Genomic DNA, 13,808 nt, shown 5'->3' on the forward strand with positions numbered 1-13,808 from the left:
TCCACACCACACAAATATACTGCCAGCTTAGATGCAGAGTTGTGGTTCCTTTTGTCAGCTATTCTATTTTCTGTTACAAAGGCTAACTTGGAAATACCACTTTCAGGAAGGAGAGCTAGAACAGGAACTTCATTAAAATGCTTAAATTATTTCTTCAAATATCTCTCATGTTGTTTGCAATTATGAGATGATATTTTTATAACTCATCCATTTATCCATAACATGGGAAATAAGGTTTCAGTTTTAACTGCTTACTAATGATCAAACATCCACATCTGGAAGTCACTAGAAGGTGCCCTTTTCAGTGAAAGGTCAAAGTTTATGTGAAGATAACCTATAATAAGGTACCCGATTCACTGCTATGGTATTGAAGCAATCTTGGGCAGTGGGCATTCAACATGGCTTTCTTTCTTCCCCCCATAATTAAGGAGATTGCTGGTAACACAGGTCATGCCCAAATATTGCCACTTGATGTTAGTTCTTAATTAGGAATTTTGAGAAATGGATATTTAATGCAAAGGAAAGTGGATATAATTTAATGTAGTATGATGTGAATTTTCATTTATTGTTTGGTTCAAATATAAAGCAAATTTTTGTTTCCATTCAAAGGAGTTTATAACTAAAAGCTCAGAGAAACTTAGGAGCCCATGATACTTTTAGCATGCCCTTGCCTCACATTTACTATGCCTGTGAGGACGGACTTCTGCGGCCAGTCTGACAGACTTCTGCACCAAACTTAAACAGTCCCTCTTCTTGCAGACCTCCCCAGGTCTCCTAAGTGGAGATCTCACAGAACAATGCAAAGCTCCTTCCTCTCTTCTCTCACTATAACAATCATTTCTATCTGAGTTTCAATATACAATTCTACTTCTATTCGTGTTGTCTAGCGCTATGGCTATCATTTACTGGCAGTTAATTAGGAAATATTATTTATAAATGGCCTTTTAAAAACAGTTTGACTGGAGATGTAGGCTTCCATCTGAGAGTCAGAATGTGTCAAGACAGATCATCTCTTTAGATTCTGGGAGAACGGAAAAGTAACAAAAACAGTGTTAAGTATTAACATAATTACTACCTGTTTTAAGTAGTATGCTATCTAATTGTCTTTTTGCTATCTATAGATTAAATCTTCATTTTTACAATAGGAGTGGATTTTTATCCTTTGTAGGTTGCCCTCTACATAAATTTTTCAAGATAATTGTCATGGAAATGTTTGTTTACCCAGACTGTCAAGGTATAGTTTTCACAGAGCCTTAAAAATACTTGGCTGAATAATGCATCTGGGAAGAAAGTGACTTGAGGAACGAAGTGCACCAAATATTCATCAGAATTAAAATGAATGGAAGGAGAACAGTGATCATAAAATAACAGCTCTTTCTGCTGCTGGGATTGGCAGGTCTCCTTTCCAGAAGCTTCTACTCCTGAGACTCTTGAATTATGCAAGAGGTTCCATGTAAGGGCAAGTTAATCGGACAGGTAAAGCTACCTCATGATTCAAAATCTCTCCTTTCAGTATGCACAAGGGCTAACGGGAAAGTTTACAATGGTGAGCAGCGCTCAGTGCCCTTCTTACAGAGGTTCACCTTCTACTTCGGTATCACCCTGGATTGTCTATTCAGAACAAACTCCTCATTTCTCATACTCTGCGGCCCCTCTTCAGACCGATCGTTGCCAGGCATTCCTTTCTCCTCCAGCAACCCAAGGCTAACACCCACCAGGACACAAAAGGGCTCTTTGAGGATGATTCGTGAGTCTATCCTGCTCCCCCCACCAAATTACATACTAGAAAATTTCTAAGGACCAAAATGATTGTGTTCCTTTTAGAGAACTCTCTGTGGACCCGGCTATAAGAATAGGTTAGCAAAGGAAAGCTTCCTTTAAGCCTTTAAGGAGGGAAGAAAGAAAGGACAGCTGTGGAAGGAAGTCAAAAGGAGAACCAATGAAATGAACAGCTCTGGACGGCTTTGCCCCATTCCCAGTGCCTGTTACACTGACCATTTGCAAACTATTTGCACAGATTCTTATTTGATTCTCACTACTGTCCTGGGAAATTTTTTCTGTATTTTTCCTATTTTGCAGGTAAATAAAGAGGCGTAGTAGGTGGCCAAGGGCAACAACAAAGTAGAGAGGGAACAGGGACTGAAACCCAAGCTCTGCTGAAAGCTCTCCTTTCAGTAGACCACTTTGGTGCTCAACCCATAGCTTAAGTTTCTTGGGCCAAGCAGAGAGCTCCCTAGCTAGAATCTGCCTTGTATCCTAGACTTTTTTGAAGGAGTCTAAGGTATTTTTGCAAACACATTTGTTGATCAGAAAATGACACCTGAGTTCTCAGTTTAAATGTTTTGCTATTGGTATACTTAGCTTTAGGACAAAAAAGCAAAATCTTGAGAGAATGTCCATATTGGCAGCTTCATGAAGAAACCAAGAAAAGTAGCTTTCCCGAAAGCCCACGGTCTGCACATGCTCAGTCCTGTATGATGAGAACTGAAGCTTGCCGTGCTGGTCCTGAGGAGCTGGAAAGTTCTCCACCCATCTAGTCAGTGGGCCTCCTGATCAGGAGACTTCATGCTCTTGGATGAAGGAGGGTGATAACACTTCATGGTGGCTGGGAGAATGCTTTGTAATTGTGTCTGTAACTTAAGAAATTCAATTTACTCATGTTTTTAGTTTACAGAGGGTTTATGTTGGCAAAAGGCTGTTGTATCTGTCTATGCCTATCCATTGGTTTATCTCAACTTCATTGACATACTCTTACAGTATGTCGCTCAGTAGTAGAGTGCTTGGTTACCATGCAAGAGGTCTGGATTCAAGCCTCAGCACTGGGGGAAAATAGAAGAATTCTACACTGTCTAAAGCAACACTTGTGTCTGCTAAGTCGTTTGTAATTGCAGTTCTCCAAACAGAAAGGTACTCACAGTTGTGTCGTGACATAAATATTTCACACCCAGGACTGGGGGTAAAATTCAGGGGTAAAGTATGTGTTCAGCACCCACCAGGCCCTGAGTTCAACCCCCAGTACAAAAAAACAGGAAAGAAACAAACAACCCTAAAAAACACTACCAAATTTCCTATGCAAACGTGGTACATCTCCTAGTCTGACTCCTTGGCAGAACCAATGTTGCACCTGTAGCTGAATCCTCACAAAAAGCCACTCAGATTTTCAGGAGTAACAGCATTTCTTGGGAAAGAGCAGGATGGCATATCCGCTAGCTCTGTGGTATATGCATGTGGCTTTCATTTTATTCAAAAGTCGCTGGTAGAAGTTGTACATCTTCTCAGGCCTCCCACTGTCCTACACTGCAGGATATATTAGTCATGTCAGACCCAAATTTACCTCTGTCTCACTCAAACCTTCTCTTATCTTGCTGATGGTTACCGTAAACTACTGACATCAGCAAAGCTTTGTCAGGAAACTGAGGTAATCAAAAATTCCAGATAAGTTGAAGAAAATGCATCCCGGATTATTTTAGGCTTCTTCCTCTTTCATATAGTTCATGTTCCTCATCTGAGTCATTGCTAAAATGGCTTAAAGATGGCATCGAATTCAGTGTTTGCAGAAGGCTTATTTAGTCATGTTCCCTATAACGTAGGTTCTGGTGAGTTTATCCTCACCAATTTTACATTTTAATTAACATCCAGACCTCAGCAGTGGAGGTTGGTGGTGCGCAGCCTCGTTAGAGGCTATTTGAGAAATAAAATTGTTCATCCATGTGGACAAAATTTGTGCCCGGATATAACCTTTACAAATGTTGTCAAACCTTTCCAGGTATATCGAATTATACATGTCTGGTTTGGATTGGGGTCCTTCCACAGTCCTTATTTTTGTGTCACTCTCTTGCTATTTTCTGTCTTGTCACCAACTTGTTCTGCTACCTGGCTAACAACAGGGTTCACGGGGAGACTAGATGCTGCTAACAACCTCCCTTCACAGGACTCTCACACTTTTTAAACTTGGTTTCAGGCAGTGCTGACTCTGGAATCAGAGTTTTCTCAGTGTCTCCCCTCCAGGAGCACACTGTTGCTGGGAAACCAGTCCTTGGATAAATGCATCAGTGAAGCATATACAAGAAACATGCTGACTCCCAGAAGCGGGGCATTTCTAGGATTAAAGTTTTAGGGAAGGTTGTCTTAAGTACGTGCTATTTGGGCTATGTTCTGGAAGGCAAAAAAAAAATAGTTGGAAATTTGTCCAGGTAGATGCAACTGGGAGAAAGGGATGGGAGGTGAGACTATTTCAGCTCATGAAAGGTTTGTGGGTCAAGCTAGGGAACATGATATGTATCTGGAATGCTTGGAGGAACCATGAGCGAACTATGAAGTAAGGCTCTGGGCCAGGGATGGTGGTGCACACCTGTCATCCCAGCCCTGAGGGAGGCTGAGGCAGGTAGACAGCAAGTTCAAGTCCTCCAGGGCAATTTAGTGAGACTTTGTCTCAAAATAAAAAGGGCTAAACATATAGCTCAGTGGTAGAACCAACACAGGTTTTGGGCATCCAAATGAATTCTAGGCACACACAAAGAGTAGGGTTTTGGCATGATCAAAGTTGTACTAGTTAATCTATTAGATATTTACTGAAATGTCCTTGAGAGTAGTAACACACACAAGTGGGTTTAGAAGGATTACATGGTCCCTGCCCTTGAGGAGCTTACAGGTTTAGGAGGCGTGGGTAAAAAAAAGACAGATATGAAAGCAAAAAAAAAGAACAATTCTGGACCAATGTAGATACATGAGATGAGTTAGAAAGTGACAGATCACAAGAACTGTTAAAGGTATGGTTCAAAGAAGAGACAAGCTGCTTCTCTGGCACATACTCTTTCAGAGGAGGTATGTCTACGTAAGAGTTACGATAGTGATGAAATAAAGTTAATGTAAGACATATATGAAGAGTACCAAGAAATATCTTTAAAGAGCATAAAAGCCGGCATCCTTTCCCTTAGCCCTCCAGCAGCCATCAGAGATTGTGTGGCTCCCTACTGTGTTAGAACCTGGCAGCACCTTGGATAAGATGGGGCTAGTGTGAGCAACCGGGGGCTACTAGGGCAACTGTGGGAAAGTGAGGCACAACTGACCTAAGGAGGAGACAGCAGCATTGGAGAAATAGGGGCAGGCCGAAGAGATAATGGGAGCATGACTCATAGGACTTGGTGACCCATTTAGAGACCTACCAGGATGACCCTCTGGGTGACCAGGTGACATGGGTCAGTTCTTGTAGGGAGAGAGAGCAGGAGATATGGCCATGCTCATGTTGGACATGTCATCATCAGGAGGGTGATGCCCAGAATTTGTTTGAATAGGCAGCCTTGAGCCAGACGGAAATGTGACTTGGGTCATGGAGTTTTGAGTCTTGGAACATAAGCAAGAATTGAAGCTGTGGGTGTTGGAAACATCCCCGAAGCACAGTGATGGGAATGAGAAGACCAAAGAGCCCCAAGAGGCCCTGGGAAATGCTGCTGTTTAAGGTTTGAAAAAGCTAATCTTGGTCAGTGGGTAGAGGGAAAACTGAGAAGAATGTGGTTAGGGAGTTAAAAGAGTATTTTTAAGGAGGAAGTCGTCAATGGAATTAAAAGCCGGCTCTTCCACGTGTAAAGATGTACTATGATTTTCAAAACAAATTAAAGACATTAGGTGGGACTGTTATTGCTGGAAACATGCAATAACTGACTAATGGCATATAAAAAATACCACAAAGCTTAGAGGAAAAGTACATTAAAGTAGGCTTTCAAGATGATATACCATCTTCTAGGGAAAAAAAAAACATAAAGGATGGCATGCTAGGCTTCTGTGAAAAAGACATAGGGTTGAGCTTTGTTTTTCTAGTAAAGAGAGGAGGGAGGTGCAGCGAACTATCCCCGTGCATTCTCACCTCTGCTCTTGTGTCCCGCTCACACGTGGGGGTGGGGGTGGGGGTGGGGTGGTGGCAAGCACGGGGTAATTGGGCAGAACAGGGCTCTAGGGCAGTCTGAGAACACATCCCAGGACCTGGTCTCACCGGATCCAGCTCTAGGCCACTGGCTGCCAAGGCAATATATCAAAGCACACACCAGTTGACTCCTGTCTTGCTTCACCCACAAAACTCCCCAAATCCTTCCCAAATCTCAGTTACCTAAGCACATTGCAGGAATTATTAGCCAATTTCACAGGAGATTTAGAGCTGGGAAAGTTTAAGATCATACCAGAGTAATGAATCCAGGAATATCTCACTCATTTCTATTACTTCATTAAGTTGAAAAAAATTATGTCTCTCTGCTTAAAAATGTCTGTGACATTTCCTACCTGAAGCAAGGTTTTGGTTCCCACACAGCAGCCTCTTCCTTTCTTTTCTGCTTCTTCCATCATCTTGGCCTGCCCTCTGACACTGTTTTCCAATTTATGTTTTCCTTTCTCGTTTTCCTCATCTCAGTGCTGACAGGAACCACAAAACCTGTAACCATAATATCTGACTCACTTGGTGCTTCTCTTGTTAATGGACACCATGTGGGATGGAAGGCAGGAAAAATACTCTTTATAGGAAGTCAGACGATCATGCTTGTACTTTAGTGCCCTTTGAAACAGGACTTTAATTATTTTAATTAAAAAGATTACCTTATAGAAGACATTTGGGGAAAAGTGTAGGCAGTTGGTCTATTTCCTGATGACATTCATCTCAAAACCTAATGGGATATTCCTTTTGATATTTGCTTTATCTGGAAAAGCCCAGGCACCAAGAGCATGCTTAGGTAAGAGACTGATCTTGGGTTTTTGACCCAGCCCAGAGAAAATGAATATTCAGAGCCCGGGAATGACTTGTTTTGAGCGCGAACTCACTTCCTGGGGCCACTGTAACAAAAGTACCATAAACTGGGTATTATTATTATTCTCCAACAACTCTGGAGACACAAAATCCAAAATTGAGGTGTTGACAGCGATGGATCCTTTGCATTGTTTTAAAGGAAAATGGGGTCTGTTCTTTCTGTCCTAGCCTCTGCTGACCTTTCATAGTGATTGCTGTTCCTTGGTTTGTGGATGTGTCACTCCAGTCTCTACTCTGTTTTTATACGGCCTCTCCCTGCGTGTCTGCGCGTCCACACTTCCCTCTTCTCCTAAGGGTGCCTGTCATGGCGGATTATCCTTCCCAACTGCTCTCATTCACTCGGTATTGCAAGGTGCTCTGTTCCACAGAAGGCCATCTTCACAGATATCAGGAGCAAGCACTTCAAAATATCTTTTGAGGGAAGACACAGTTCAACTCAAACAGGGGGGATCAGGCGCCATCGCCTTTCTTTCCCACTTCTTACATCTCTGCCTGCCTTTAATATCAGACCGCTTCTATCTCATTTCCCCAGGAGGGTCTGTTTTCTGGGGAAACCGCTGCAATTGAGCCCTTCAGTTCTCTTCATCCCATGAAAGTACACTTGCCTGTGTTCCCCTCCCTTGGAGCCCACCTCTCAGCTATAGCATTGGTAAACTAATCTACGGAAGGTGATAATAGGTGACAACAGACAAATATCACCCCTCCCAGGTATTTGCATTCATCAGCCACTCTCTGGAAACAGTGCTTTATCCCAAAGGAGCAAGTGGAAATGTTGCAGTGGGTAAGACTTTGTTTTTTAGTAAACAGGGTTTTCTGCACCCCTTGAAGCATTGCTTTCTCCTCCATCTGTGCAAAGAATGGGCCCTGTTTCTCGGTGACTCTCTGAAGGGGAAGCCGTTGCTGCAGACAATTTGATCTGTCTTTGAATTGGTTGCATTTATTATCCCATGATTGTGAGTGTGTCAGAAGAGATTCACTCCTCACAAGGAAGTCCATCAAGTGAAAGAATTTTGTTTCAGAAAATGTCAACCTGAGGATAAAGCTTGAGGCGGATAAGCCCATTTTAAGCCATGGATAATTTTCAAAGAATGAACATGTGAGAGGGAGGGAATTTGATTGCTAGGAAAATAGAATAAAATAAACACAATCTCCCTCCCCTCTTGTTTTTTCCCTTCGGGGTGGGCTGTGCGTGCCAGTCTTGCTGGGGAATGCCTGTCCCTCCCATCGCAGTGGTGACAGACTACAGTGATGCCTGCGTGTCTGTCTCACAGGTGTGGGATCTACTTGCCAGCTTAGTGAGACTTTGGAGGGATCTCCCACAGTGGTTGTAAAGAGAGAAGGAGAGAGATAATAGTTCACTGGCATCAACGCTCTCCTTCCTCCCACCGACTGAAAGTCAGAATAATAGCCTCAGCACTTGCCCTCCTACACCTCCTCCCCTGGCTCCGCCGCTGTCAGATTCTCTTCCCTTCTCCACAACTGGGAACTCGAGGGAGCAGATTGTTTTGGCTGGAATTAGCCGGGCACAGATGGTACCACCTGCTGCATGTTCCTTACTTCTTATTGGCTTCTCTCACAGCTCTGTGAGTTTTTGTGTTTTTTAGAAGTTCAGAGGAAGGGGAAATGGCTGAGGCCTTTGCTCATGCCTGATTCTACCACAGCTGTTTCAAGCAAACTGGCAAGAGTGGGGATTGTGCTGGGCCGTGCCGAGTGGGGACGGCTCTTCCTTGGTAATGCGCGGCAGCAGCATCCTGTTTGCCGTATCTAGTGCTTTAGTTTCCAAAATACAAACTTTCTTTGGGCCAAACAATTTCTGCTTTCCAGTCTGACAGATCTGCGCGTGACCAGACAGCAGGCAGGTGGTCTTATGAAGTCTGAGAAAAGAGGTTTCATTCATTCTCCAATCAGAGGAGTACAGAATGTCATGTTACTGGCCACTTACAGGGGAGAAAATTATGAATAGGCCAGAAATAGGTTTGCAATAATAACCCACCAACTCAGACTTCCAACAGTGTGAAATTCCAAGATTCATAAACTCAGTTTTCTCACCTATAAAAACATGGCACTGGACCAACGTTGCCCAAGAAGACTTGCTCTTTAAAATCCTCTGAATTCTCTACCTGTCTCACTTCACCTTTCACCCTTCTATGTTTTGTTAGATCATGTGGTGATTAACTAATGGTCAACTTGTAGCACCCACCTGAACGGAGTCAGCGAGGAGCTGGGTGTGGAAGGCCCACGTAAGGGTTGTTGCCAACAGCATAAAAAGAGAACTGGGGAGGAAGAGGGTGGCTGTTGGCTCTCCTGGAGAAGCTTGTCACGCTGGCTTTCCTGATAAGAACTCAGCTGTTCTCACCATCAGAGGAGCCCAGGTCCTTGCTGTCGCTGAGGAGGCTGTGGTTCTCTTTGAGGGTGCTCCGGTCACTTCCTGGCTCCAGTGCAGATCCATCAGCCTGCTAGCACCGATCCTTCACCCTGCTGGTGCAGACTTTCTAGCTTCCACCACCAACCTTTGAGCCTTCCCAGAACAAACCTGTGAAACAGGCCTGCATGAGACACTGTCTTTGACTCTTGGCCTCCAGTTGGACTTGTGGGGGGCATTGTCATGAGCTCTAGACCTTCAGCTGGATTCGTGAAGGACACTGCTGTGGTATCCAGGTCCTCAGCTGGATCCTTTGGGTCTCTAGTGTGTGGACAGATCCCCTGCATTTTTGCATTTGACTCTGGGTAAATATTGTAAAATAATCCTATAAATTGTGTAACCTGTATTCAATCTTTCCCCATGTAAACCCTGACTATAACAGAAGGGCTTCTTCTCATTTGTGAAAAAGCAGACACCTTTTTGCTTCATGTACCTGCACCTGCAGTTCCTTCTTCCTGGAGCGCTCGTTCTGGGTCTTCCTATGGCTCACTTCTCATCCTTTAAACTTCACTCAAACATCACTATTTCACAGATCCCTCGCCTGACAATCTTCCTTCCCCAGATGAAACTGCCTGTCCCTCATGTCCACCTCACTCACTGTTGTAACAGTTTCTTTAATTTTCAAGCAATAGACCTGTCTGTAGGGATTATTTTTGTTTTCTACCTTCTCCACTACAGTATGCATCTCTGAAGTTTGGAGTATTGTCTATTTCTTTACCACAGTGCCTCTATTCCATGTCATAGGACTCATCAATAGGAATATTATTGAGGGAATGGTGTTTTTTTTTGTTTAAGTGGAAGAAATACCTTGATGTATGCTTCTGACTTATGTATAGGTACAGGCCCTAAGGCACCTAGAACTCATTATTTTGTGTATATTCCTCTGCCAGATTATAGGAAATCTGAGGTCAGTAATGCCATCTGGTTCACTTTTGTCCTGTAGTCTCTAATGTTGTGCTTTATACATGGTAGGGACCCAATAAACCAAACCATTGTTAATGTTGCAATTCTTATTAGTACTATTTTCAGGACAACTAAAAGTAATAGAATATAAACATCATGGAAGTAATGTGAACATTAAGAGAAGCAATAAAAACAACTGTGCTATAAGTGGAGACCTCACTTCTGGTTCCATTTCTGTCTGACCCCAAGGTCAAAGGTCTAAGGCTTTGGGTGAGAAGGTGTCTGATTTTCCACTCTAACCTTCCACTCTTTCCACTCTAACCTTCTTTGGTCTTTCTGCATCTATTCCAATATTCTCACTGGAGATTAATGAATCTCCTGCTGTTCCTGTCACTGTGTATACCTGCTACCACCTCCAATCATGTCTTGATCACTCCGTGCACACAGGGTTGAGAAAAGTCACAATTAGGGAAAGAATGGTACTGAGGGCTTGGGAAGTAGACTCAGGCTGAAAAATGTTGGTGGGGAGGCTAGACTGGAACTGTAGGTCCTCAGTAGATATGAGAATTGTCAACATCTTTTGAGACAACTGGGTGAAAGGAATCAATAGCAGTTAAGTGGTGAAGAATATTGCTCAAGTTTAATAGTGTCTCTGGCTCTTAGTTAAAAAAGACTGTAGTCCATAAGCGATTGGTTCACAGCCCTCAGATGAGGTGACATGTTAGAGTAGCACAGGTCTCCGAAGTAGATTATTTTCATTCCGTTCTTGCATGAAGAGTTGTTATAGAACAGAACGAACTTCTTGCAGGAAGTAAAGGAGCCAGCTCATGTCTTTTGATGTTTCCACAGCCTTCTGAAGGAATGTTTTGCTGTGGCTGACGGGAAAGAGTAAAGAACAGTGCTTCAGAAGACTGGGATTCTGACGGTCTGTGACTACTGCCTCCTAGATCATCGTGGGGCAAAACCAAACAACCAGCATCTTCTCAAGGACACACAAACCTCACTTTCTTCATCTACATTATATAGGTGGTAGATTAACTTCTTTTTTTCCAAGTGCACAAACATAAAGGTTTTTCTCCTACTCAACTCATAAGAAAGATTTATTGAAGAACAAGAAAAAGGATTTTTTGATAATGTAATGTACACTGAGTGTGTTCTAATTTAGTCAAGCCATGAAGGCGTTTACGACCTAGGCTGATTTGTAGGTGAAGGTATCAAACTCAAAGGACAATGAAAATTCCTGGAGAAATAGTTGTAAAAACCACTATTCTAATTTTTCATTTTCAAAATTAAGGTAAAACATAGTAAGTAGTTCTTGTGGTGCTAGGAAGTGAACCCAGGGCCTTTCACACTCCAGGCAAGTGCTCTATCACTAACCTACATTTCCAGACTATTAAATTTTTTAAAAATTTTGAGTCAAGTTCTCGCTAAATTGCTAGATTGTGGCAATCCTCCTGCCTCAGCCTCCTGAATAGCTGGGATTGTAAGCTTGTGCCAACATGTTCAGTTTCTATCACCAATTATTTCAAAGTGAGTGAGTTGTCCCTTTTCATGGGATTACCTTTGATAGTATGAAAGCACTTTATATTGCAGAGAAGTGTCTATGTAGATGTTAGGCTAATTATTCTTAAGCTAAACATTCCAGAAATGACTTTTTAGGGTTAAAACAAGTTGAGCAGGATGGTTTGTCTCTCTCTCCCCCCACCTCTTGCTTAGATACACCTTCAACTGGAAACCCATGAGCTCATACTTTCTAAGCGTGCTCAGTGATGAAGTCGCAGACCTCCACGGAATGTTTCAGGATGGCAGGAAGTGGTTGAGGTTATTCATTAGGTGGTGTTCTCCCTTGACTTCTGCACTAGGTTGGGAAATGTTTGTATTGGAAGTGATGTCATTCAGAAGAGATGTCAGATCAAGGTCTAGGTTGCTTGTGGTCACTAAATACACCATAATGTTTCTTTTTTTTTATGAGCATACAGATGCTCTTGATTTTAATTTTAAATTTATATTCCTTTACTCATCCTTGATTTTTCATGTAATTTGATGTCTGTATTTCTCTTTTCCTAAATAAAACTAGCATGGAATATAATTGTAATTCTTTGCACTATAATAAGACTGTTTTAGGGATGGATAACAGTGATTTTTTTTTTTCTTGTTTAAGGTAAGGTCAGATGCTAAAATCTAAGTTTCCTGTAAAATAAGTAAAGTTAATTTAATATTTTCTCAATTGTTAGCATACTTTATAAATTATGTCAAAAATTTTTGTGCAGTTATCTTCAGGACTTATTTTTCTAGTGTCAGTGTTTTGATGCTTTCAACTTATTTCAGATAGGAAAATAGAAAATGTCTCAAAAGCACCGTTTAGACTCTTTCATCCTCTGAGTACTGTTCGTTTTAACATTAGCTACACATATGTATACATAAATTTCACACACACTCACACACACATACACACATTGCTTCCTTTTGACAGCTCTGAAAATGGTCAGAACAGGATCATAATGCATGAATCTTTCTCTGAATGTTTCCTTATGTTGGATCAGTTCTGTCTGAGTTCTGTGCTTGCCAATGCTAAGTTTCTTGCCAGGGCAGTAGTCTATGTTTAACATTTTGGGGGCTTATCCTTCGTTCCAAATGTAACAGGCATATTCATGCTGTGGAGTGAAAGAAAGCTGACTGGGAACATTTACAACTCAAGATCGTCAGGGTTTGCAACTTGTGTGCAATCGAAGCTATGAATGAGAAAGATCAATTAGAATACTTAAAAGATCATTTGTCACTGCTTTAATCTTCATGTACTTTTTACTCATCATTTTCTTTGACTAAAATTATTAGAATCTCTGTCATAGTCTTTTCAAGACCAAATGGGAACAGTGAGGCCCATTTTCCACTTTCACATTTTGGAGCATGTTAACATGTCATACTAGATTATAGGTGGTAGGTGACTTCTATAGAGAAAGTTTTAGCTTGTGGCATATTCAGCATCGTATCAATGTCATTTCTCGGGCTAATTCCATATTTCATACACAAATGAAGACTGAGGGATTTATTTCCTTTACTTAGTAGCATTTGTTTAATTCGGAGATTAATATACCATCTTCAACCCTGAAACAGAGGCCCTCTAAAACATCAGACCCAAAAAATTGGACACGGCCTACTAGCCCAAAAAAGAACATATTGCCAATTATCTCCATGTTTATTTAAATATTTTTCTCTAAAGGAAGCAATCATTCCTTTATACTTCTTTAAATTTAGTATCGACATTTTTATTTTGGGAAAGGAGGTCTTTTTTTTTTTTAACATGGATACAGGAAAAGAAAACTCTTCAATAAAAATATTGTCTAAAAAGTTTGTTTTGTCTGCATGATTTACTAAATATGTACAATTTCAATTCACAGCGAAGGTAACAAAGATTTAAACAGCCAACATCACAAATGTCTCAAGTTCTAAAAAAAATTCACTGTGCACAGTTTAACAATTTAATTGAATAAAAACCAAAGCTAAGCCTTCAATCTGAATCTTTTTTTATGATGGGCACAAGCCATGTATTTTCTTTATCTTTGTTACACAATGCATATTTCAGTGACTAAAAGCCCCTTCCCATTTTAGTATATTAGGTTGTGTCAGTACATACTTAAGAGAGGCATATACAGCCTGTTCGTTCACCAATACGATTTGTGATGTGTTCACATA

The 13,808-nt window shown here is 41.5% G+C and overlaps 1 long non-coding RNA gene across 1 annotated transcript in view; it reads left to right on the forward strand.

The window, feature by feature from the left end:
* LOC106149228 overlaps positions 1 to 12,117 on the forward strand; it is a 49,680-nt gene extending 37,563 nt beyond the window's left edge. The window contains exon 3 of the long non-coding RNA XR_001235263.1: positions 10,965 to 12,117. This is a non-coding gene — a long non-coding RNA (uncharacterized LOC106149228). The remainder of the gene's footprint in view (positions 1 to 10,964) is intronic.
* Positions 12,118 to 13,808: the final 1,691 nt, after the last annotated feature.

Source organism: Chinchilla lanigera, unplaced genomic scaffold (genome assembly GCF_000276665.1).
Source record: "Chinchilla lanigera isolate Chin_1 unplaced genomic scaffold, ChiLan1.0 scaffold00039, whole genome shotgun sequence".
NCBI classification, from domain to species: Eukaryota; Metazoa; Chordata; class Mammalia; order Rodentia; family Chinchillidae; genus Chinchilla; species Chinchilla lanigera.